This window comes from Giraffa tippelskirchi, chromosome 12 (genome assembly GCF_054371585.1).
Source record: "Giraffa tippelskirchi isolate mGirTip1 chromosome 12, T2T-mGirTip1v1.2.pri, whole genome shotgun sequence".
In the NCBI taxonomy this organism is placed as follows: Eukaryota; Metazoa; Chordata; class Mammalia; order Artiodactyla; family Giraffidae; genus Giraffa; species Giraffa tippelskirchi.
The window spans coordinates 38,581,135-38,604,930 of NC_137286.1; the positions used below are offsets into that span (position 1 = coordinate 38,581,135).

General features: G+C 45.6%; 1 protein-coding gene across 33 annotated transcripts in view; it reads left to right on the forward strand.

Annotated features, from left to right (window-relative positions):
* TJP1 (tight junction protein 1) overlaps positions 1-23,796 on the forward strand; it is a 338,414-nt gene that overhangs the window by 129,535 nt on the left and 185,083 nt on the right. The window lies entirely within an intron of this gene.

Below are 23,796 nucleotides of genomic sequence, written 5' to 3' on the forward strand. Positions count from 1 at the left end.
CAGAGGAATCTGGTGGGCTACAGTCCATGGTGCCTCAAAGAGTCAGACATGACTGAGCAACTGAGCTAATGAGCGTGCGTGCATACACACACACGCACACACTTACATATGTACCACATCTTCTTTATCCATCCCTCTGCCGATGGACACTTAGGTTGCTTCCATACCTTGGTTATTGTAAACAGTGCTGCAGTGAACATGGGGGTACATGTATCTGTTTAGATCATGTGTTTCTTTGGATATATGCCCTGGAGTGGGATTACAGGGTCATATGGTAGCTCTATTTTAAGTTTATTAAGGAGCCTCCATATAGATGGGGAAACAGTGGAAACAGTGTCAGACTTTATTTTTTTGGGCTCCAGAATCACTGCTGATGGTGACTGCAGCCATGAAATTAAAAGACGCTTACTCCTTGGAAGGAAGGTTATGGTCAACCTAGATAGCATATTTAAAAGCAAAGACATTACTTTGCCAACAAAAGTCCGTCTAGTCAAGGCTATGGTTTTTCCAGTGGTCATGTACGGATGTGAGAGTTGGACGGTGAAGAAAGCTGAGCGCTGAAGAATTGATGCTTTTGAACTGTGGTGTTGGAGAAGACTCTTGAGAGTCCCTTGGACTGCAAGGAGATCCAATCAATCCATCCTAAAAGAGATCAATCCTGGGTGTTCATTGGAAGGTCTGATGTTGAAGCTGAAACTCCAATACTTTGGTCACCTCATGCGAAGAGTTGACTCATTGGAAAAGACCCTAATGCTGGGTAGGATTGGGGGCGGGAGGAGAAGGGGACGACAGAGGATGAGATGGTTGGATGGCATCACCGACTCGATGGACATGGGTTTGGGTAGACTCCGGGAGTTGGTGATGGACAGAGAGGCCTGGCGTGCTGCAATTCATGGGGTCGCAAAGAGTCGGACATGACTGAGCTACTGAACTGAACTGATACTGCTCTCCATGGTGGCTGAACCAATTTACATTCCCACCAACCAGTGTAGGAGGATTCCCTTTTCTCCACTCTCTCTCCAGCATTTGTTGTTTGTAGATTATTTGATGATGACCATTCTGGCTGGTATGAGGTGATATCTCATTGTGGTTTTGATTTACGCTTCTCTAATAATTAGTTGTGTAGAACATCTTTTCATGTGCCTCTTGGCCATCTCTATGTCTTCTTTGGAGGAATGTCTATTCAGATCTTCTGCCCATTCTTTGAGTGAGTTGTTTGTTTTGGTGCTGTTAAGCATTATGAGCTGTTTGTAAATTTTGGAGACTAATCCCTTATCAATCATTTGCAATGATCAATAACATTTGCAAATATTTTCCCCCAGTCTGTGGGTTGTCTTTTTGTTTTCTTTATTGTTTCCCTTGCTGTGCAAAAGCTTACAAGTTTAAGTCCATTTGTTTATTTTTGCTTTTATTTCCATTCTGGGAGACAGATTGAAAAAGATATTGCTGCAATTTATTTCCGAGAGTATTCTGTCTATGTTTTCCTCTAGCAGTTTTATAATATCTGATCTCATATTTAAATCTGTAGTCCATTTTGAGCTTATTTTTGTGTATGGAGTTAAAGAAGGATCTAACTTCTTTTTTTTATGTGTGGCTGTCCAGTTTTCCCCAGAGATGGCAATGGCAACCCACTCCAGTACTCTTGCCTGGAAAATCCCATGGATGGAGGAGCCTGGTAGGCTGCAGTCCATGGGGTTGTGAAGAGTCGGACATGACTGAAGCTACTTAGCAGCAGCAGCAGTCTAGTTTTCCCAGCACCGTTTGTTGAAGAGATTGTCTTTCCAACATTGTGTACTCTTGCTGAGGCCTTCCTTTTAAAGTCAGGAATGTTAGAGGCCTGCAACCTGGAAAGAGAGTTAAAAGTCTTCTCTGTTGGTAGATCTTAAGTAAATACCCTGTGATGTGAAATCTTAATTGGAAATATCAGTATGAACTGATTTTTTAAAAAAGTTAAAATTGTTATCCCAGCTCTCTTTAGATGGTAAGTCCTAGGGGAGATGATGATTGTAGCAGTGAACACATCCAGCACACAGACTGTAGCATATAGCCCTGACTTCTTGAGAAATGGCCAGTTCCTGTTTGGGCAGGAAATATTCATAATGAGTCTGGAACATTTTATTGTGCCAAAAAGCAAAGAAGTTACTCAAGGCTAATGGGGCGTGTCAATACACACTCTACCCAATGTGAAAGAGCTCTCATTGGACAAAGATGGGAGAGTTCGGGAAAGGCAAACACAGGAGGAAAAATGCAGTTAATTAAAACACAAAGAACTTGTACAATCCTATGAGTTCATAAGAAAACTTTAAAAGAGAAAGTCAAACAAACAATTCTTTGGGCCCTGTTGGATTATTTCAGAATTAGGGCCAGAGTCGTCCTTGGAAAGTTAGCAATTAAAAGGAAAGAATTATTCCCTTGTCCTGCCTTTTGTCTTTTTTTGTTTGTTTGTTTGTTTGTTTTTATAAATTTATTTATTTTAGTTGGGGGCTAATTACTTTACAATATTGTAATAGTTTTTGCCATACATTGACATGAATCAGCCATGGGTTTACATGTGTTCCCCTTCCTGGACCCCCCACCCACCTCCCTCCCCATCCCATCCCTCTGGGTCATCCCATTGCCCCGGCCCTGAGCCCTTGTCTCATGCATCGAACAAGGAATGGTGTTCTGTTTCACATATGATAATATACATGTTTCAATGCTATTCTCCCAGAACGTCCCACTCTCACCTTCTCCCTCAGAGTCCATAAAATTGTTCTATGCACCTTTTGTCTTATGAACTGTAATACAGGTGAACTCACAGCTGTAACTGGTAAGGACAATTTGTTCTTTGTAGAGATTTCCAGCTAGGAGCTGTGGAAGGATGCTAGACTTAGAAGGTTGTCCTAGTATTGACACCACCCTTGGTGAGGAGACAGATGGAGGTGGTGAGAGCACTGGGTGACAAGTTGAGGAGACTTCGCAGTGCAGCATTCAGGTGATCACCAGCTCAGTCCACTGCCCGGTCCTAAGACAGGTGCCTGCCACAACCAGGGGCTCCCAGCTAGATGCAGTAGGAAGCACAGAGCGCTCCTGTGAATCCTGCCCACCAAAGACCATAGCCTGAGAATAATCGTGCTGCTGGAGCTAAATTCCATTGTGAGAGAGAAAGGAAGAAATTAAACAAATAACACCATGAAGAAACAAGCAGACAAGTCCAAAATGTGGGTCAGCTAGAACAAACACAACAAATTAATGGTGTTAAATAAACAGAGGTGGAGGCCGGGGGTTGACTTCTGAGTTCTGAGGCCCCAGGAGACACGCAGCTACAGGGAGCAGGTATGGGCCCCCTGTGTGGATCCTGATTAAAACTTGTTTGGGTAAAAGTTACTTTTCAGACAATCAGGATATTTTTATTATGGACTAAGTATTACATGCTAGCAAGAAATTATACTTAATTTTGTTATATGTGTTAGTGACATTGGGGTATTGGTTTTCCAATTCCACATTTTTAGAGAGGTGTATTAAAGAACTGAGAGTTCCTCTAAAGTACTCAGCAAAGAAAAGAAAAAGAAGAAAAGGAATAGTAAAGCAGATATATCAAAATCTTGATGTTGTTGAGTATGAGGGATGGGTTTTCTTTCTACTTTTGAGTATATTTTTAAAATTTCTTTTAAAAAAGTATTTAAGCTGTTGAAAGGCATGCTCCATCAAAATGAGAGTAAACTGAGCTCTCTGGTAAGATCTGGGCCGTGGAGGAGAGAGGAGATTCACCACCAGAAGGACGTGCGTGGCGGGGGCCTGTGGGGTGAGGGGCAGCCAGGCTGCCCCCTCCCCTGGGTAGCACAGTTGCTGGACATCTGGGATAAACTCCCCAAACTCCTCTTCTCTATTAGTTTGGTGTTTGACAATATTGATTCTTCTCTTTCGTCTGCAGCGTCTGGTCTCTCTTTTTGCACAACTCTTCTAAAAACTGTTTATTGTACTATTTTAAATGCTCAAGACTCCTTCCTCATTTCTGTTGGTTTTCTGTCACTAACATTGGAAAGTTTTCCTGAAAGTTCTCTAATCTTTAATTATCAGTTTATATGAAGTAGTGACTCACTGACAAGCACTTGAAGTGGTTGAGCAGGCCGGACGGCGGCAGGGCAGACCTGGGGATGAAGTCCTCGCATCTTGGCCTTCAGGGGCCCGTCTTCAGCCCTGTCACCCCCCTTGCCCAGCCCTGCCCCGTGTGGCTGCTCCCTGAGCCACAAAGCTTCCCTGTCCCCCTGCCCTGCCTGGGCAGTTGCCCCCGGAGCTCTCGCTAGGTCTCAGAACAATTCAGTTTCTCTGTGCTTTGTGATCTGCAGGTTGGGCTGTTGCCTTTGCTCCTTCTAGTTCGAAACCGCTCCTGCACCCCTTTCCCTCTTCCACAGTATGTTGCCGGCTCCCGTTCACTTGGATCTTTATCCTTTGGCTTTATATCTTTTTTACGGAGGGGCTGTGATTCAGGGGAGAGAGGAAATAACATATTATATATGTACTATCTACCTTTTTAATCAGAAGTTGGCATAGCTATTTTTTAATAGCTCTAATCATATAATTATGGATATACCACTTTAATCTCTTAAATCTTTCACATACAAACAAAAACTCAAAGTGCTATTTCAGCCAGCTCTTCAGTTGATGTCACTGTCCACATCAGGACGGCCGTTCCCTGGGAGCTGGGGTAACAGTGCAGAGTCAGCTTCTAAACCCAGGCTCTGCTAAGTGACAGGCCCCACGAGGCAGCATCCGTTCCTCATGGCTGAGTGACAGCTCTGTGCCCGATACCATGAGACGTTCCCCAGAGAGGACAGAAAACAGTGGTAATGACAAAGATACCTTCATAGAGCTGAGTCCTAAAAGTCTTACTGTCATTTGTCTAAACAGGGTTGAAAAATACTTCCAAAGCTTTCAGAAGAAATTAACACTAATTGGGCTAAATTTCTTTGCTGTACAGAAGAAATTAACACAGCATTGTAAATCAACTATACTTCAATAAAAATTTTTTAAAGATTGGCTAAAGTTAAACCATAAATCACTTTGCTCATAAAGGTCCGTCTAGTCAAAGCTATGGTTTTTCCAGTAGTCGTGTATGGATGTGAGAGTTGGACCTTAAAGAAGGCAGAGCACCAAAGAATTGATGCTTTTGAATTGTGATGCTGGAGAAGACTCTTGAGAGTCCTTTGGGCTGCAAGGAGATCAAACCAGTCAATTCTAAAGGAAATCAACCCTGAATATTCACTGGAGGGACTGATACTGAAGCTCCAATACTTTGGCCACCTGATGGCAAAGAGCCAACTCATTGAAAAAGACTCTGATGCTGGGAAAAATTGAGGGCAGGAAGAAAAGTGAGCAATAGAGAATGAAATGGTTAGATAGCATCACCGACTCAGTGGACATGGTTTGAGCAAACTCTGGGAGATGGTAAAGGACAGGGAAGTGTGGCATGCTATAGTCCATGGGGTTGCAAAGAGTCAGACATGACTCAGCAACTGAACAACAACAAAAACCATAAATATATTCATGAAAGATTGACGTGTGTTGCCACAAAACTTTGAGGTATATGTGTGTACTGTGTGTGTGTTGTAGTGGCTATTGGACAAGTGGATTAGAGGGGAGGGCTTAAAGCAACATGTACGTGACATCACCACTTACTGGTTTGTTGTTGGTTTCAAAATTGTTGTTCAGTTGCTAAGGCATGTACCACTCTTTGTGACCCCATGAACTGCTTTCAAAATGCTTGATACCAATTGCTTAATGGGTGCTATAAACTGATACACTAAAATTCAGTGAGTTTGTTTAAAAACTAACTTGTGACAGCCATATAGTAACACTTTTTAGGGACATCTGCCCTTTTAATTGTGGTCCTTAGACAGGGATCCCCTCTTTGAATTGACAGTAGCCATTGTAGAACAGAACCTAGGTGTGCAGGAGCTGATTTGTGAACTTGGGCAACATTGTGAAGAACAGAAGAAAATGAGTTTGTGTGACTGCATTTGTGTATGGTTTAAAATTCACAGCAGCCTGTAGTTTCCATTTTGGCTGCCTATCACATGAAGTAAATGTAATTTTTTTACTGTTATCTTTTTTATAAATTTATTTATTTATGACTGAGCTGGGTCTTCGTCGATACCCAGGATTCTCTTCAGTTTCAGTTAACAGTGGCTACTCTTTAGTTGTGGTGCGTGGACTTCTCATTGCAGTGGCTTCTCTTATTGTGGAGCATGGGCTCTAGGCTTTGAGCTTAAGTAGTTGTGGCGCACGGGCTTAGTTGGCCTGTGGTATGTGAGATCTTCCCAGACCAGGGATCAAACCTGCCTCTCCTGTATTGGCAAGCAGATTCTTTACCGCTGGACCACTAGGGAAGCCCCCGTGAGTTTTAATAATTTCCCTTCCTCCTTTTTACCATTAATCTCTTCCATGCTAAATTTTCCAGCTATTTTTTATAGTAATTTGCCTTTATCAGGTGCTTCCAAAGCATTCACTGAACCCATTCACCAGTTACAATAATAAGTACAACTGTAACAGTGAATTGGCTAAGGTTGTATGGTTCACAGAGCTTGGCTGGTGAGAGCATAAGTTGCGAGTGTGCATGTGCCTTTGCGTGCATGTGTGAGCATCCTTGGCTTGCATGTGTTGTGGGCAGCCAGGAGGCCTGAAGGCCCCATACCTTGTGGTCCTGGTATCTGTGATGCTTCACTGAGGAAGCGAGGGCGGTGGTTGACCCAGTGGTGCTGTGGCATGGAGTCTAGGTCAGAGTGCCCTGCTGTCCGGTGTGGACTGAAGCATCAGGTGCCCCACTCAGCTCCCTGTGGCAACCGGCTCCTTGCAGCAGCAGCCTTCCCGGCCTCCCACCCAAGCAAGTTCCTCCTCTGGGGCTGCCCTGTGTGCCTGAGCTGGCCCCACCAGCAGTGAGCCCCCTCATGGCCATGCATCCCGATATGGTCATGGCATCAGTCCTGCCTACTGCACACAGACTCGCCGGCCTTCGCTGTCTGACTTTCTCCAGGCTTTATGAAAGGGCTATGCCTTAGCTCCCTGGACCCTGGATCAGACAGCAGACAAAATGATTGGGAGCTCTCTGTAGAGCACCCGCCTCACTTGGGGCCTGTGAGCCCCTGAGGGCTGGCAGGGCTCTGAAAAGCAGGGCTGGCTACACGTTACATCAGTGCCTCTGAGGGCCACAGCGGTGGGTCCCTGATGGGCCTCCTTCTCTGCTGGGTTGGTTTGGTTTGCCCAGAGCGTGGGCAGGCAGGTGGCTCACTGGCCGACTGCTGGACTCCGTCAGTTTTTGGCCCGTGCTGGGGACGCTCGGCTCAGGGCACAAGATCACAGGCCACTCTGGGGGCAGACCCGGAGAGTCCATGGACTTTTCAGGGAAAGTACACAGAAACCTGCAGCCATCTATGCAGGTCTGTGTAGTTCAGGCTTGTCCAAGGCTCTAGGGTGAGGGAAGGCACCCCTCATCCTCCTCTTCTGGAATCTGCCCTCTCCCTTTCGGACCTTGGCACACCCGTACCCTCCTCCTTCTCCCTCTTTCCTGTGAAGCCTGGAGACCCCTGCTCACTCCTCCAGCCCGAGGGCTGAAGAGTGGTGTTGGCTCTTAATCTGCATTTTCCCTGAATGTGCCAGAAATCTGCCTGTTAAACAGGCTGCTCAGTGGTAAAGGGGCGGCAGCGGCAGAGATGACAGTGTGACCCAGCGGTTCTCAGCCGGCCAGCCCTGCGCCACATTGAAGCTGGTTGGAAATGCAGGCTCTTGGCCTGCCCAGACCTGCTGAGCCCCAAGGCTGAAGTTTGAGAACCACTGGCAGAGGGGATGAGGGCTCTACTCCCCTGGGTTTAATTAGTGTTTCCCAGAACGTGTGAAGTTCTCTGTACACTCGGCTTCAAGCCCCTTTCCAGCCAGTTGTGTAGCCCCTGCGGGCCTCTCCAGGAGAAGCTGGGGCCCTGGGTCAGCGGGTGCAGGGCAGGAGCTGCCTGCAGTCCTAGTCCCCAGCCTGTCAGGCGACCGGGGAGACCTACTGGCCTGGGCTCCATGGGGGCGGGAGTGGGGGGCCCTTACAGCCCTCGACTCACAGGTTTTTGGACGTCAGAGCCAGTTCAAGGGTGGTGGAATCAGAGAAAGCAACAGACAAGCCGTTTCTTTAAGAACAGCTGGAAAGGAAATCTGTGGGACCAATTGCCTTGACAGTCGCCAAGGTCGAAGTCTGTGGCGCTCCAGTCCCAGCACCTCCCGCGAGACACACAGGCGGATTTTCTCTGTGGTCTTTCTATCTCTTCCCTAGACATTCTGCTTTGTCCTGCTGGTCCTTACCCCTGTCTCTCTCCCCACCACTTGTTTCTCAGGCCAGTGGCTTTCAGACTATGAGCAAGGATTGTAATGTTCACACCCCACCCCACCACGGGGGGTCTGACTTAGTTGGCATGTGAGGCCTGGGAATCTGCATTTTAACACATGCACCTGGACAGTGTGCCTCCATGGTCCATGGACCACTTTTCTGGCTCCTGTAATCGAACCCATACTGGCTAATGGGGGCTTATTTCACAGTTGGAGTTCTTTCATGTCTTGTTTATGTAATAAAAGAAAATATCTTTGGAATTGTTTTCTAAATCCACAGAAATATTTGTTTTGCTTAGAAATTGGAAAGCTAGAGGTGAGCAGTCACACTGTTCTGGACCCAGCTCTGAACACCTGCTGTGTGTCAGTCACTGTTTTGACTTTGGAGGTCAGGACATGGAGAAGGGGATGCCGAAAGGGGCCTTCAGGCTCCTCTTAACAAAGGTTTGCTGAAGACGTGTGAGTTGTCCGTTATATGTTGTGTGTGTGTGTGTGTGTGTGTGTGTAAGAACAGGAGGGGTGAAGCTATGTTCTTCTAAGGGATAATCCACCCTGGAGCGTCTAGTCCCTAATTTATGAAAACCTCAAGTAATATGAAATGTTCCATACATAAAAAAATAACACTCTCTGCATTAATGTCTTCAGCTTGCTTTACTTACGTGTGTTAAATTCATTGCTGTCTCCCTGAGGTTTGCTGATGCCATGAGAATGTGGAAAGAGAAACCTCCTTGAAAAAGACTTTGAAGATTGTTTTCTCATCTGCCTTTTATTTTTATATGCAAACAGGATCCTCCGTAGTTCACCTTATCTCTGTCTTCAGCCAGAAATACTTGTGCCCATAAAAATGGGCCAAAACCACCAGCTAAGTGAAAAGGTTAAGTATTTGATTCTTTGAAGTGCAGTTATTATTTTTGTTTTTTGTGTAAGGATACCCCCTGTGTCTCTCTCTTCCTCGCACTTTCCAGATCACCAAGCTAGAATCTCTGCTGTCATCGTTAAATTCTCCTCTCACTCTCGCTCACTGGCTGACTGCCGGTCCAGAAATGCAGTCATCACCAAGGGTCTCATGAATTACTCTATTCTCTGCACACACATGGCCCACGCCCCACTCTGTGCACGGAGTGTTACCTGTGCAATTCTTTTTGAGGTTACGAACCCTTGGGTGTCTGATGAAGGCATAGGCCCTCTTGCTGAGAAAGTGCTTATGCTCATGGGCACATACGCAGACACACACACACATACACACACCCACAAACACATAGCACACACACAACACACTCACAACCACACACAATCATCTGGAGAGATTTGCAGATCCTGGTACAGAAAACTTCATCAGAGCCATTTTCTGGTCTCTAATAGCTCCTGCAATACATATTCTCCACATCTTCACCGAGGTTTTCTTTCCAAACTAGATGTAATAATATCCCTCCTGTAATTAAAAATGTGACTGTCCCTGAAGAATAAATTCTCATCTCTTCTAAATTGTCTAGAAGGCCCTCTATCATCTAATTCTGCCCCCCCCTCTTTTTTTGCTGTTGTTGTTGTTTCCCCACTTTCAGGAACTTTCTCCCGCCTGACATGCTGAGTTTGCGTAACTTTTTGCCTGCTCATTCTGTTCCTGTACTTACAGTGCTCACCAGCACCCCTTCCTTCTCTGTCTGTCTGTCTACAGCCTCTGCTTGTTCAGAACTCTGATGAGATGACTGTGGGTCCCCTGTTAGTCTCTGCTCATCTCTGTGCCCTGTGCTCCTGCACTGGAGCATCCACGGGGTTGAACTGCATGAAACTGCTGATATCCATTGCTTGTAAAATGTGTCGTTTAATTTAGAAAAGTTGAGTTCCCTCTTCTTGGTGTCCCAGTCTGAGAATCTTCACAGGTGCTTGAGTGGTGTCACCACTGCCATGCTCAAGATATGGGACAGTTCCATCACCTCCCCTGCCCCAGTACATTCCTTCATGCTACCCTCTGTAGGGTTCTGTTTTTTAATGTAATTTTGTGTGGTTCAACCTCATATTTAATCTAAAACTAAATAGTTGTTTTCTTGTTTCTCCTCATCAGGCTGTAGCGAAACCCCATCTCATTTTTTGGTTTCCCAATCATTCCTACCACAGAATCTGGTGTGTTTTACGTTCCCAGGGCGTGAGTCTTAGCTGAGTCAACACGTGAAGTCATGGTTGACACAACTAATTATAAGGCTTGCTTTAATTATGAGATTGAACTTCCCTCACCCTCATTTTCCTGCCTTTTCCTCCTTCAGCTGAATCTCCTCCCAGGTTCCCTGTGCCCTGCCCAGTTTGGGGTTTTGGAATTGAGTTGTGTGGGCAGGTGGGTCAGGTGAGCTGGATGTGGGGTCAGCTTCTTGGAGGTGGTGGGTACCTGCTGGATTTCAGAAGACACCTCTGTAGGTGAAGGACTTAGAGTGCGTCCCCTCACTTCAGTCTGTCTGCCTCAGTGCTCCATGAGTTGCTCGTAGCCTGCTTCCTTGCCTCATGTGCTCTGAGAACAGCAGAGCCACCTGGGGCAGCAGGGGGCAGCCGGTGACTAGTGCTGGGCACCCCTGCTCTCAGGTGTCCCCCGCACCCCAGCCCGGATGTGCATCCTCACCCGCCTCTTCCAGTGCAGGGCACGTCCTGTCTCCTTCCATGCAGCCCTTACACGTCACAGAGGACGTGGTGTCTGTGTCTCCTGGGGCTCCCTGTGCTTCCGTTTGCGGAAGAGGGGCTGCTGAGCCTCATGTCTTCAGAGCCATTGAGGTGGGTGGGGTTGATGTTGGTCACTCTGCATAGCAGGGCTTCTTAAAAACGAACTGATAAGTCCATTTGCATCACTAGCATTATTAGCAGAGCTGTTAGAGTATATACAACTCTTTTCAACTTTAACAACATACTGTAGAATCATCTGCATGCAGATGGTAAGCATAAGCTCTTTTGCTCGATTTAATTAAAATACTTTGCTTCAGATAAACAGTGTTTGGAATAGAAAAGTAAACAAAATATTGGAAAATATTTTGAAAGTGGAAAGGTTAAGGGAGTGGTGAAGGGTTCACAACAGGCTGTGTGTGTGGCTCCCTAGCGATGGGCGGGCACTTTGGCAGAGGTTCAGGCATTGTAGCAATGGACCTGGGTGGCCTGGACATCTATGGTCACTCTTTCCACCACACTGTTGACAAAAGGGGCTTGTATTTGAGGGAGAAAGTGAGTGGGCAGAAAATAAGTCCCATTATTTATATCATATCAGGTTTCTATGACATTGTAACCTTTCTCAGTATCAAGGCTCTGCCCCCACTGCCTGCTATTGTTTGGGGAGGAAAGTGGGTGTTAGATATCAATCTAGATGTGGGGAGGTGAGTAAAGGTTCAGATTGTTTTTGCAGATAAATAAGGCGTTTTCTCCAGTGGTTTCTAGCAGTACAAACAAGCAAATATCACGTTGCCTCTCAGAGTATTTTCCAATTTCAGTGCCCGTATCTCAGCCCTTTGTGGAGCGTGAACTGGATCCTTCTGGAAACTCTGCTTTGACCAGATCAGCGATGAAGACATGAAGAATTCTCAAAGAGCCGACTATTTTCCACCTCTGCCTGCTGCAGCGTACCCTGAGGATGCCTTCCACATGACGCTGAGCCCTGAGGATGCCTTCCACATGACGCTGAGCCCTCCCAGGGCCCTGACAGCCATGGCTGCCCTGTGCCCTGGGGACCTGGGTTCTAATCTGCAGGCCTCAGTTTGGCACCAGTGCAGAAATGTCGTGTTTGGTGGGAAGGGATGCTTGGCTGCCCTTAGAACCTTCTGTGTGCATGGTGCATGAGCAGAGACCCCCACGGGCACAGTGTCCTGGGAGCCGCAGCCAGACTTGCCCCAAAGCTGCTGTGATTGTTGGACCAGGAAGCGTGATTTTGCTGTTAGCTCCTAAGCAGCTTGTCCATTGTCACAATCCCTTTTCTGTGGTTTATCACATTGAAATTTCACTTTTAAATTATCCAGTCTTCTCCTTTAAAAACTTCACTCCTATACAAAGCAGTCACTTGCTTTCATTTGTGAATTAATGAATCCATTTCCCCAAAGTAGTCAAAACCAGGCCTTTGAGGTTTAATGGGAGCAGGACGGCAGGGGAGGGGAGACCCTGGAGGAAAGGGAGAGCAGCCTGGGGGCGCCCAGAGAGGCTCCACGCGGACGATGCCAGGGTCTCCGAAGGTGGGAGGAAGGAAGCCCCCACCCCTACCTCCCAGGGATGCTCCCCGCCAGGAGCCCTCACAGGCCAGAGTGGGCAGCGCTCTCACAGCTGTGCTCCTCCTAGGGGGCCCTCAGACCTGTGCCTCAGCACCCTCCCATGGTTAAGGTGATGAGATTTCCTCTTTCTTTCTTGTAAAAACTAATTTAGCAAAGTAACTATTCTGTGCCAACCCTAACTGGGTCTCCTGCTGTTCCATTCAGGCATTAACCACCTAGCATTAGCTCAGACCCCACAAGTTATAGGGCTGGGTCCCCAACAGGACTTTGCACTTCTGACCATGTAGCTGTTAACGAGGGGCTTCCCACGATCCTCTCAGGCTAGAGAACTTACCAGAACAATGCTCAACACTCAGAATGCTCTGTACTTATGGTTGCAGTCTTATTTCTATAAAAGGACGCAGATCAGGAGGAGAAGCCAAGGAGGAGACGCAGAGGGTGTGCTCTGGGGGGAATGTGGGATTTCTGCTCCCCCTCTCCCCCGCCCCCCCCCGGCCTCGGAGCCGGGAGCATCATCTTGTGCTCACAGCCAGGAAGCTCCACTGAACTCTGTGGTACAGGGATCTTACTGGGGATTCACTGAGTCACGGGCACGTGACTGAAGTTGGTCTTCACCCCGACTCCCTCCATGGAGGTCAGGCAGCGGAAAGCCCCCTAGCCCCCTCCTCACAGAACAGGTCCTCCTGGTCCTCCCAGGGTCCAGCCCTCAGTGGGAAGCCAACTGAGGAGTTACCTTGTTAGATAACAAGGATGCTCCTGTCACTCAGGAAAGCTTAGGCTGTAGGTGCTCCGCCAGAGACCTGGGACAGGGACGGAGCCCAGATGGGTTCTTTAGTATACTACAGCAGTGCAGTCACATGATTAATGCGAAACATAGTTCTCAGAAATTGAGTTCCTCTAGCTTTCAGAAGCACTCAGAGACTCCTCTGCAGTACTTGCTCACCTCCTCATTGCTAGGTAATAGACCTTCTCCGAAGTCTCTTGGTGTGACCACGTGAAGCATTCCCCATTGACTTTCTGTTGCTGAAGATGTGGGGGGACGCTCACTCCCCGGACCCCCTCCCTCTCCTTTCCTCCATCTTAGAATTCAGAGCTGAGGTAGTGTGACTGTATAAATATTATTCTCTGCTGAGCCAAAGAGTATATTATGACCATTTTCTCCTTTCTTGTGCAAATTTTCATTTTCCTTGGACTTAAAACTTGCCTCATCTATTTGCTTATTTTCTAAGCAGCTATTATTATGTCTTCTTAAACTGTCAATTTGCAGAGCCCTTCTTCGTGTTATTCTCCATTTGGTCACTAGCCGCACATCTTTGGTTTTTCCTGGAGACCCTCCTGTGGCCCGTCCTCTGGCTCTAGGCACACGTGTGTCCCTCAGCCTTCACACGGCTGTTTTCTTTGGGCATCAGTTCACTGTCATCCCAGGGCTTCCCTTGCGATCCTGTTCCATGGCTCCAGTGAGGCCGCCTCCATTGGTGTTCTGAGAATGAGGACATCGCAGTTTATGGTGCTTTCAGCTACAGGTAGGAGCCAGCTAAGAGTGACTTAAACAGAAAAGACTTTAACATATCAGGGAAGTCAGGAGCTAGGATGGTACAGGGCTGGCTTAGTGACATCTTCAAACATAGATTCTTTCACTTTCGACCCCTTGGGCTCCCACATAGAATCTGGACTCACTGGCCAGCTGCGAGGTGGCCGCCGTGTTTTGGGTTCCCTGTGCAGGCAGCAATATCCAGGAGCAAAAGGTGAACCATCCTCTCTGGTGAGGCTCTCTTCAAAGGCCAGAAGATGCTCTTGTCGAGACCTTTCCGCCAGCCTCAGTTCACATCTCAGGCCCCAGGACCAAAGATGAAGGTGCTGTAACTGGATTCTAGAAAGGATTAACACCCTCCCCCCACGCCTCCCACCCCCACAACATGGATGACCACATAACAGAAGAATAAAGTCAGGGTTTCTCACTGAGAGGAGGAGGGTGGCTGTTGGGTTGGCTGTCAGCAGTGGCCACTGTGGTGTTAAAGGATTCAGTACATGGAATGTCCAGGGCATCTTCGCGTGGCCCCTGTGCCGGACAGGTGGTTGGGGTAGGATTCTGGGGCAGAGACCAGTTCTCCTCTTTCTGCAGCTGCCGCTTAATTGCCTTCCAGTTTGCCTACAGGGCATTTTCATCCTCAGCCCTTTGTGTGCTCCTGTTCCTCCCTCCCTCTGTGGACATTTTTAGGAAATCCTCTTTATCCCTGGTGTTCCGATGTGCTGTGAAATGGGTCTTTTCTTGTTCGTTGTGATGGGCACTTGCAACTTCCAAGTAGAAGCTTGAAACCAGAAATATCTTCTAGACTTTGGGAAGTTAAGTGGCATTTTCTTCCTCTCTAGTTGGGACCGTGGGACTGTTTTTTAATTTCCATCTCTTTTTACCTCTATTTATCCTCCTGTTTACCTCCTTTAACTCCCCCTTTTAATCCTGCTTTATGAGATAATTTCACAACTTTATCTTCCAAATTTCCATTGATTTTTTTCCTCCCTTCTCCCATATTTTTAGTTTTCAAGAGCACGTTTGTTCCCTGTTCTGTTTTTAAAGAGCAGAGTGACAGAGGAGTGAGAGATGCAGGGGATGAATACACTAGGAAGCTTCTTTGTGCGAGCGAGGGAGTCGGAGGTTGTTCATATTCCATGCATTTCAGTGTCTCTGAAGAAGTGGGCAGGTTGCTTAGTAAAAGAAAAGGAATCTGAAGGAGGTTTGTTTTTTCTCAGACTAATGTTCTTAGGTTTCTCAGACCCTTATATTTATTATTACTTTTAAATGACATTAACTACGTTCCTGACTACGAAAATAATACATGTTTATTGTAGAAATTTGGGAAATATAAGAACTCACAAAGAAAAACATAAAGATTGTGTGAATTCCACCACTCAGAGATAACCATTATTAATATTTGAGTGTTTTCTGTGCTGTCTCTAATAGTATATGAATATATGAATATGTATTCCTTCTTAAAAACAAAATTAGAATCCTACTATAGGTTGCCTTTATATTCCTTTTCCAGTTAACAGTGCATCACATATTTTGAATATTTTTAGCTCTAAATATTTTTTCAAGATCATTTTTTTCCTTTGAACTTTTAAAAAATGAATAGACTTTATTTTTTAGAGCCATGTTAGGTTCACAGTGACACTGAGCAGAAAGAGCAGTTCCCGTGTGCCCCGTCCCATGTGTGTTCATCCCCCATTCTCAGCGTCCCCCCAGGGCACTACATTTCTTAAAACTGATGAGCTGACATCAACCTCACTCTCATCCCAATGCAAAGTTTACAACAACATTATAGTCTTTCCCGTTATAATCCTAGGATGAACATTCTTCTTTTCCAGTCTTTGAATACATTTCTAATTATCTTCTGAATGTAAATTTCTCAGATTGGAATTCCTAGTCCCAGGGATCTGGTTGTTTAGAATTGTGTAAGTTCTGTGACATCGTGTCTCCCAAAGGTTGTGCCACTGACTTAGGCTCTGCCAGCAGGGAGCAGGACTGACCACCTCCCATGTTCTTGGTAACATCATCAGTTATTGCATTCGTTTTCCAGGGCTGCCGTAACAAATAAGCACAGATTTGGTGGCTTAAAACAACAGAAATGGAGACTTTCCTGATGGTCTAGTGTCTTAAGACTCTGAGCTCCCAGTGCAGTGGTCCTGTGTTCGATCCCTGGTCAGGGAACTAGATCCCACATGCCCCAGCTAAAGATCCCACATGCCACAACTAAGACCAAATATTTGCAGCCAAATAAATAAATAATTAATTAAAAAAAACACACACACACACACACACAACAACCCAGAAATGTATTCTCTCCATTTGGGGCCCAGACGTCAGAGTCAGGTGTCAGCAGGCCATGCTCCCTCCCAGAGCTCTGGGAAGGAGTCTCCTGGCTTCCTCAGCATCTATGGCTCTGTCATCTGGGGTGTCCACTGGTTTATGGCTGCATCACTGCAGTCTTCCTTCCATCTCATACGGCCTCTCCCAGGCCTGTGTCTCTGTGTATATCTCCTTTTCCTAGAAGGACCCCAGCCACTGGGTCTGCTGCTGCTAAGTCGCTTCAGTTGTGTCCGACTCTGTGCAACCCCATAGACGGCAGCCCAACAGGCTCCATCCACCATCCCTGGGATTCTCCAGGGAAGAACACTGGAGTGGGTTGCCATTTCCTTCTCCAATGCATGAAAGTGAGAAGTGAAAGTGAAGTCGCTCAGTTGTCTCTGACTCCTAGCGACCCCGTGGACTGCAGCCTACCAGGCTCCTCCATCCATGGGATTTTCCAGGCAAGAATACTGGAGTGGGGTGCCATTGCCTTCTCCACCACTGGGTCTAGGGCCCACTGGGTCTAGGGCCCACCTAGACCAGTAGGATGAGTCCAGTATGATCTCATCCTAACCCATCATCACACATGCCAAGCCCCTATTTCCAAACAAGTTCCCTCCCTGAGGCTCCTGGTGAATAGGACTTTGGGAAACCATCCAAACCACCACAGTTACCTTTAAATTTCTTTTCTAATCGAAACAGAGGGGAAGGCATCCTGGTTTTGTTTTAATTTGTATTTATGTAATGCAATTTGCTTTACTGGTGGTGTTGAAATCTTTTGATGTGGTTGTTTGCATGTATTTCTTGTTTGTAGCCCTTACCTTGTTTTCAGTTCAATTTCTTGTTGTTCACTTTGCTCAGTCATGTCTGACTCTTTGCGACCCCATGGATTGCAGCATGCCAGTCTCCTCTGTCCTTCACTATCTCCTGGAGTTTGCTCAAACTCATGTCCATTGAGTCGGTGATGCCATCCTACCATCTCATCCTCTGTCATTCCCTTCTCCTGCCCTCAATCTTTCCCAGCATCAGGGTCTTTTCCAGTGAGTCGGCTCTTAGTTTTCAATTCAGTGGTTCATCTTAACTCATCTAACAATCTGGAATTTATTTTTATTTGTGAAAAGAAGCAGAGAGGGACCTTTGTCTTTTTCTTAGATCTCATGTCTTCCTTCTGAATACATCCTGTATTCCATCACGTCTCACCTCCTCCTCTACTGCCTTCGAGGCCAGAGCCATCCTTTGTTTCTCAGGGATCCTTGCAGGGGCCTTTCTCTGGCTCCACCCAGTTTGATCTCAACCAGCAGCCAGAACAGCCCTTTTCAAATGTAAATCAGACCCTACAGCTCTCCGGCTCAAAGCCCTTCAGCGGCTCAGCTCACATGTGAACAAAAGCCTGAGACCTGCTTCTAGCCCTGGGCCTGCGCCTTCCCCACCTCCTCTCCTGCCCCTCTTCTCCCTGCCCCCTCCCTCTGGTTTATCCAGACAGGCCTTCAGGCAACTCTGCTGAAATCCGCCTGCTTATTTTGGGCTCAGAGAGGTCAAAACTTGATAACGCCTGGGGTCGCCCCCAGCTCGTCCTTCGCCAGCTCTGCAGTTTGAGTGTGGTGTTCTGTCTTCAAGTTGCCTACTATAAATACATATCTTTATTTGGAGTTTTTAAATTCCCATAGAGGAATTTCCCATTGCTATGATCTGCTTCGTGCTAGTGCTGTCGCTCTGTTGTGTCTGACTCTTCACAGCCCCATGGACTGTAGCCCTCTAGTCTCCTTTGTGCATGGGATTCTCCAGGCCAGAATATCCAGAGTGGGTTGCCATCCTCTTCTTCAGACGATCTGCTTAGATTGCTGCTTTTCACGAAAGCTCTCCTCTGGTGTCTGAAAAAGAAAGAACAAATGTCTTGAAGACTGCAGAGGGAAGTTTTCTGATTTTTTAGTATTTTGAAACTTGGTAAGATTAAACATGTAAGAGTGAACACTTAATAATTTCTCAATGATTAATCTTTATCTACTGTTTTACCAGATGTCAAGGAGATACTTCTAGGTAACTACTAATATTACACAATAGGTACCTTTGATCACGGTAGGAAACTAAGCATTTTTTTGGTATGCGTGTTCTATGTCTTTATAAAAAGTTCATCTTGAGCCTCATACACAGCGTGGGGAGGACAGTACATAAGTTGAAATGTTTTGCTTCATTCAGACTCACCCTTCCCTGAGTCAGAGGCCACCAGGAGACGAGTGTGAAAGGTCGAAGGGACTGGGCAGGTGTGTCTGTGAGAAGCCTGGCTGTGTTCACTAAGACTTGGCTTGCCTGTGGATCACTCAGGTCAAAACTGGGCCTATGAGATGCAACACATACTTTTCTTAGATAGGGTTGGCAGTGTGTTGTTTTTTTCCTTGGATGTGAAGGGCATGTCACTGATGTTAACTGTTGGTTTTCACATTCTCTGGTTCTTATCAGTTTCCTTTGGATCAAACTAATTCTTCTAGGGCAGGGCAAGTGGTACTTTAGTATAATTTATTGAGGGGAGGAGTTCTGTCTTAACAGAACTGCTTTATGGCCAAAAAAGAGCAATAATGAAGAAGAGTTCCCCCGTTCCTGAGCATTTTTCAATGGGACTAGGCATCTGACCTACATGAGTACTGTGAATGTATAGAAAGTTTCTTTTTATTTTTAATTTATTTTTTATTAAGAACATTTTTTAATTGAGGTAACATTGATTTTTAATATTCTAGAAAGGTTCTTTTTAAATTCAAGCCTGACCCGGGACTTCCCTGGTATTTCTGTGATTAATAATTCACCTGCCAATGTAGGGGATGCAGGTTTGATCCCTGGTCTGGGAAGACTCCACATGTCATGGGGCAGCTAAGCCTGTGAAATGTAACTACTGAGCCCCCGCTCTAGAGCCCGTGCTCTTACCACGAAAGAAGCCACCACAACGAGAAGCCTGAGGACTGCAAAGAAAACGCTTGCATGCAGCCACGAAGACCCAGCTGAGCCAAAACTAAATAGATAAATTAATGAATTTTTTCTTAAGTTTAGTATTGATAGAGCTGCATTATAAATTTTTATTAGATAAATGAAATTAAATTAAACCTGACTCTTGATTGTTTCCATGTAATTAACTGAGTTTGTTTTATCTTTACCAATGATTTCTTCTACCATTTGGACTGTTAGAACAAAATACAAACTAATGACACTGAAGTATTAATTCACATTCAGTTGCACCTATAACTTTCAAATGACCAGCAAGGGAAAAAAAATAAAATGCTGCATTTCTTTCAGTGAAAAGGTTTTTTAAATTGCATTTTTTAATGGCCAGTTTGTTTCCCATTTTCTGATTTTCTTACAAAATAAAATTTCAAAGATCTCCATGATTTAATTAAAGAATCCAATGTGACAGTTAAAAATTTTTATTTACCATTTGGACTTTTTTTCCTATTTATCTTCTAACTCTTGAAAGTGGAGTTGTTTTTGGAATTGATGTGAACTCGGGGGTTCAATCAGAAACTCATGGCTTATTTTTCCATATTATTTAAGATGTGTATAGTTTTTTTATTTCACGTTATTAAGAAAAATCAAATTAAATATAGAATTAAATATATAGAGAATATGGAATTATAGGCTGGTACTTAATATGTGAACAGTATAAGAGGATCTGACTGGGACTTCGCTGGTGGTCAGGTGGTTAAGACTGCACGTTTCTCTTGCTCCCCGCTTGAGGAAGTAAGATCGTACATGCTGCTAAGTCGCTTCAGTCGTGTCCGACTCGGTGCAACCCCATAGCCGGCAGCCCACCAGGCTCCCCCGTCCCTGGGATTCTCTAGGCAAGAACACTGGAGTGGGTTGCCATTTCCTTCTCCAATGCATGAAAGTGAAAAGTGAAAGTGAAGTCGCTCAGTCGTGGACTCTTAGCGACCCCATGGACTGCAGCCCACCAGGCTCCCCTGTCCCTGGGATTCTCTAGGCAAGAACACTGGAGTGGGTTGCCATTTCCTTCTCCAATGCATGAAAGTGAAAAGTGAAAGTGAAGTCGCTCAGTCGTGTCGGACTCTTAGCGACCCCATGGACTGCAGCCTACCAGGCTCCTCCGTCCATGGGATTTTCCAGGCAAGAGTACTGGAGTGGGTTGCCATTGCCTTCTCCAGATCGTATATGCCTCATCGCCAAAAAAACAAAAAAGGAAAAGAAAATTTCTTGAACTGAATAAAAATGAAAGTACAGCATGTCAACTTAAAAAAAAAAGATCTGACTGTAATAGTCAAGAGGACATGGTGTGATTATGAAAGTAAGAATGATCAAACCAAATGGCAACCACCTGCTGGTCAGGGATTGTTCAGAGGGACCCGTGTCCATGTTGTGATCTCCAGGAGAGGTGATTGACCCCACGACGCTGTGGAGCGTAGAGGGGAGCCACCTGTTCTCAGGTTCTCAGTGGCAGACGCTCGGTGCCCTGTCCCTCCTCTCTCCAGCCACTTCCTGGGTGTGCCAGCTCTCATCCCTCTCCTCTGCTCTGCCAACACCTCCTCTTAGAAGCGATCTGAGACACCCCCACCTGCCTATCCTGTCTTCTTGTCTTACTTGCACTCCTGTGGACCCTTGCCCTGCCGAGGAAGGCTTCTTTCTCTCTCTAGATCCTGAACTTCTGGAGGGGGTTCCACACCTTCCCCGTTTGTATCTCTGGACCAGGCACAGAGCAGACATTCAGCAGGACTTGCTGACTGTCTTGGCCCCAAATGTAACCTGAGGGCCCTCTGTTCCCGGCATCAGGCTGTGTGCTTACCTGTGTTCACTGGTCATCTGATCCCAGGGTCAGGAATGACGTCACAGGTGCAGGCTGGGTGGCTCGTCAGCAGAGCCTGAGTTCTGTCTGCCTCTGCTATTAGGATGGGGACAGAAGGATGGGTGGGGACTAACGGGTGGGGATGGAAGGATGAGGACTTTCAGGGTTCAGGTATTGTCAACCTCTAGCAGAGCAAAGAGCTATTTTATTTCAGCAGAGATGAGTTTATTCAAAACAGCAGTGGAATCACCTTTCGCGGCAAGCACCCTGGTGGCCCTGAGACAAGTGCAGGGAACAGAGGAGGAGAGTGTTCTCTGTGGAGGAAAGGAGGAGACTGGGAGGGGCTGTTTGAAACAGAGGTCACTGCAGGAAAACTGGAGTGCAGCGTGAGGGGCTTCCCTGGGGCCACAGGCGGGGACCTTGAGGCTGGGCCAGCATGCTCCTTCCCAGCTTCCTGACTGCAGTTCTGAGTCAGGTTTCCTTCACACATGTTCACAGTCCCGATGGTACATCCTTGACTCTATTGCTGCGAGATGATTTGGCCAAAACCTGACGGATTTTGCAAAATAACCTCTAAGAGACTCTGAGTGGTGCACCTGCCTGAGTCAGCACCTCTTCCCTCTTCAGGATGAGGCAACTGTGCATGTAGTCACCAGTTTTGCCAGGTCACCTATGGTGATTCATACCCTGGAATACAGGCATTTAAAATGGGTTATATTAGTGTATTAAGAGTTTAACAACAGTCCCTTTATTCTTCCTCTGCCCATTAAACACAGTCACAACATTAATGTGGATCAAAGTGAACATGTTTCTGTCTGTTTTATGATGAGCATACTGTGCAGATTCACTGTTGTTCTAGGTCATGCATCAGCAAACCTCTGTAACAACCAGACAGCAAATACTTTAGGCTTTGTGGACCAAGCATGGTGTCTGTAGTATATTCCTTTTTTTAATTAACCCTTTAAAATAATAAAACACCATTCTGAGCTCTGTTTGGTTCTCAGCTTGTAGTTTGCTGACCCCTGTTCTAGATTAAATGTGTTCTGTAATTCAGCTATCATCTCTTAAAGGATATGAAAAAAAGAAAAATGGATCATAGAAAACTAACAAATAAATCATTAAAAGTTTTAAAAATTAAGATTATTTAGTGTAGAGTAGGTTAGAAATGATGATTACTAATTTTTATATGGCAACTTTATTGAGATATTCACATAAAATACAGTTTACCTATTTAAAGTATACATTTCAGTGGTTTTTAACATTTTGACAGAGTTATGCAGCTCTCACTACAGTCTGATTTTAAAACTTTTTCATCACCTTAGAGAAATCCTGGGCTCATCAGTAGTCACTACCCATTAACCTCCCTGTTTGCCTCTGCCAACCCCCCAAATACTGCTCAGTTGTGTCCACCTCTTGTGACACCATGGACTGTAGCCCACTAGGCTCCTCTGTCCATGCAATTTCCCAAGGAAGAGTACTGGAGTGGGTTGCCATTTCCTCCTCCAGGGGATCTTCCCAACCCAGGAATCAAACCTGCGTCGCTTGTCTCTTGGATTGGCAGATGGATTCTTTACCACCACCTGGGAAGCCCAAAAACAACCTTCAGAGAAGGTGAGACGTTACTTGATATGCTGTGCTTAATCACTCATGTCTGACTCTACCCTGCAGAACCATTAATCTATTTTATGTCTCTGTAGATTTATTAGTTTCCAGCATTTCATATTAATGGAGTAGTATATTCTTCTTTCACTTAGCATGATGTTTTCAAACTTTGTCCATATCTTACCGTGTATCAGTACCATTCCTTTTTATTGCCTAGTGATATTTCATCATATAGATATGCCGTATTTTATTTGTTCATGTGTCAATTGATAGACATTTGGGCTGTTTCTGTTTTGAGATTGTTTGGGGTTTTTTTTCGCTGTGCCGTGCAGCTTGTGAGATCCTAGTTCCCTGACTAGAGATCGATCTGGGCTCCCCAGCAGAGGAAATGCAGAATCCTAACCACTGGATCACCAGGGAAGTATCCTGAGGATATTTTTAAAATATATATTTATCTATTTGGCTGCACCAGGCCTTAGTTGTGAGTCTTTCTGTTTTGTAAATGAGTACATTTATGTCATTTTAAAAAAGATTCCACATATAAGTAATATCATCTGCTATATGTCTTTGTCTGACTTACTTCTCTTAGTATGATGATTTCTAGGTCCATCTATATTGCTGCAAATGGCTTCTTTCTCTCTTTTTTTATGGCTAATACTCCATAGTATATATGTACCACATCTTCTTTATCCATTCACCTGTTGATGGACTCTGAGGTTGCTTCCATGTCTTGGGTATTGTAAATAATGCTGCTGTAAACATTGGGGTACGTGTGTCTTTTAAAATTAGAGTTTAGTCTTTTCTGGATATATGCCCGGGAGTGGGATTGCTGGATCACATAGTAATTCTGATTTTAGTTTTCTGTGGAGCTTCATACTCTTCTCCATAGTGTCTGTACCAACTTACACTCCTACCAATAGTGTGGGAGGTTCCTTTTTCTCCACACCCTCTCCAGCATTTATTATTTGTAGATTTTTTTGATGCTAGCCATTTTGAAC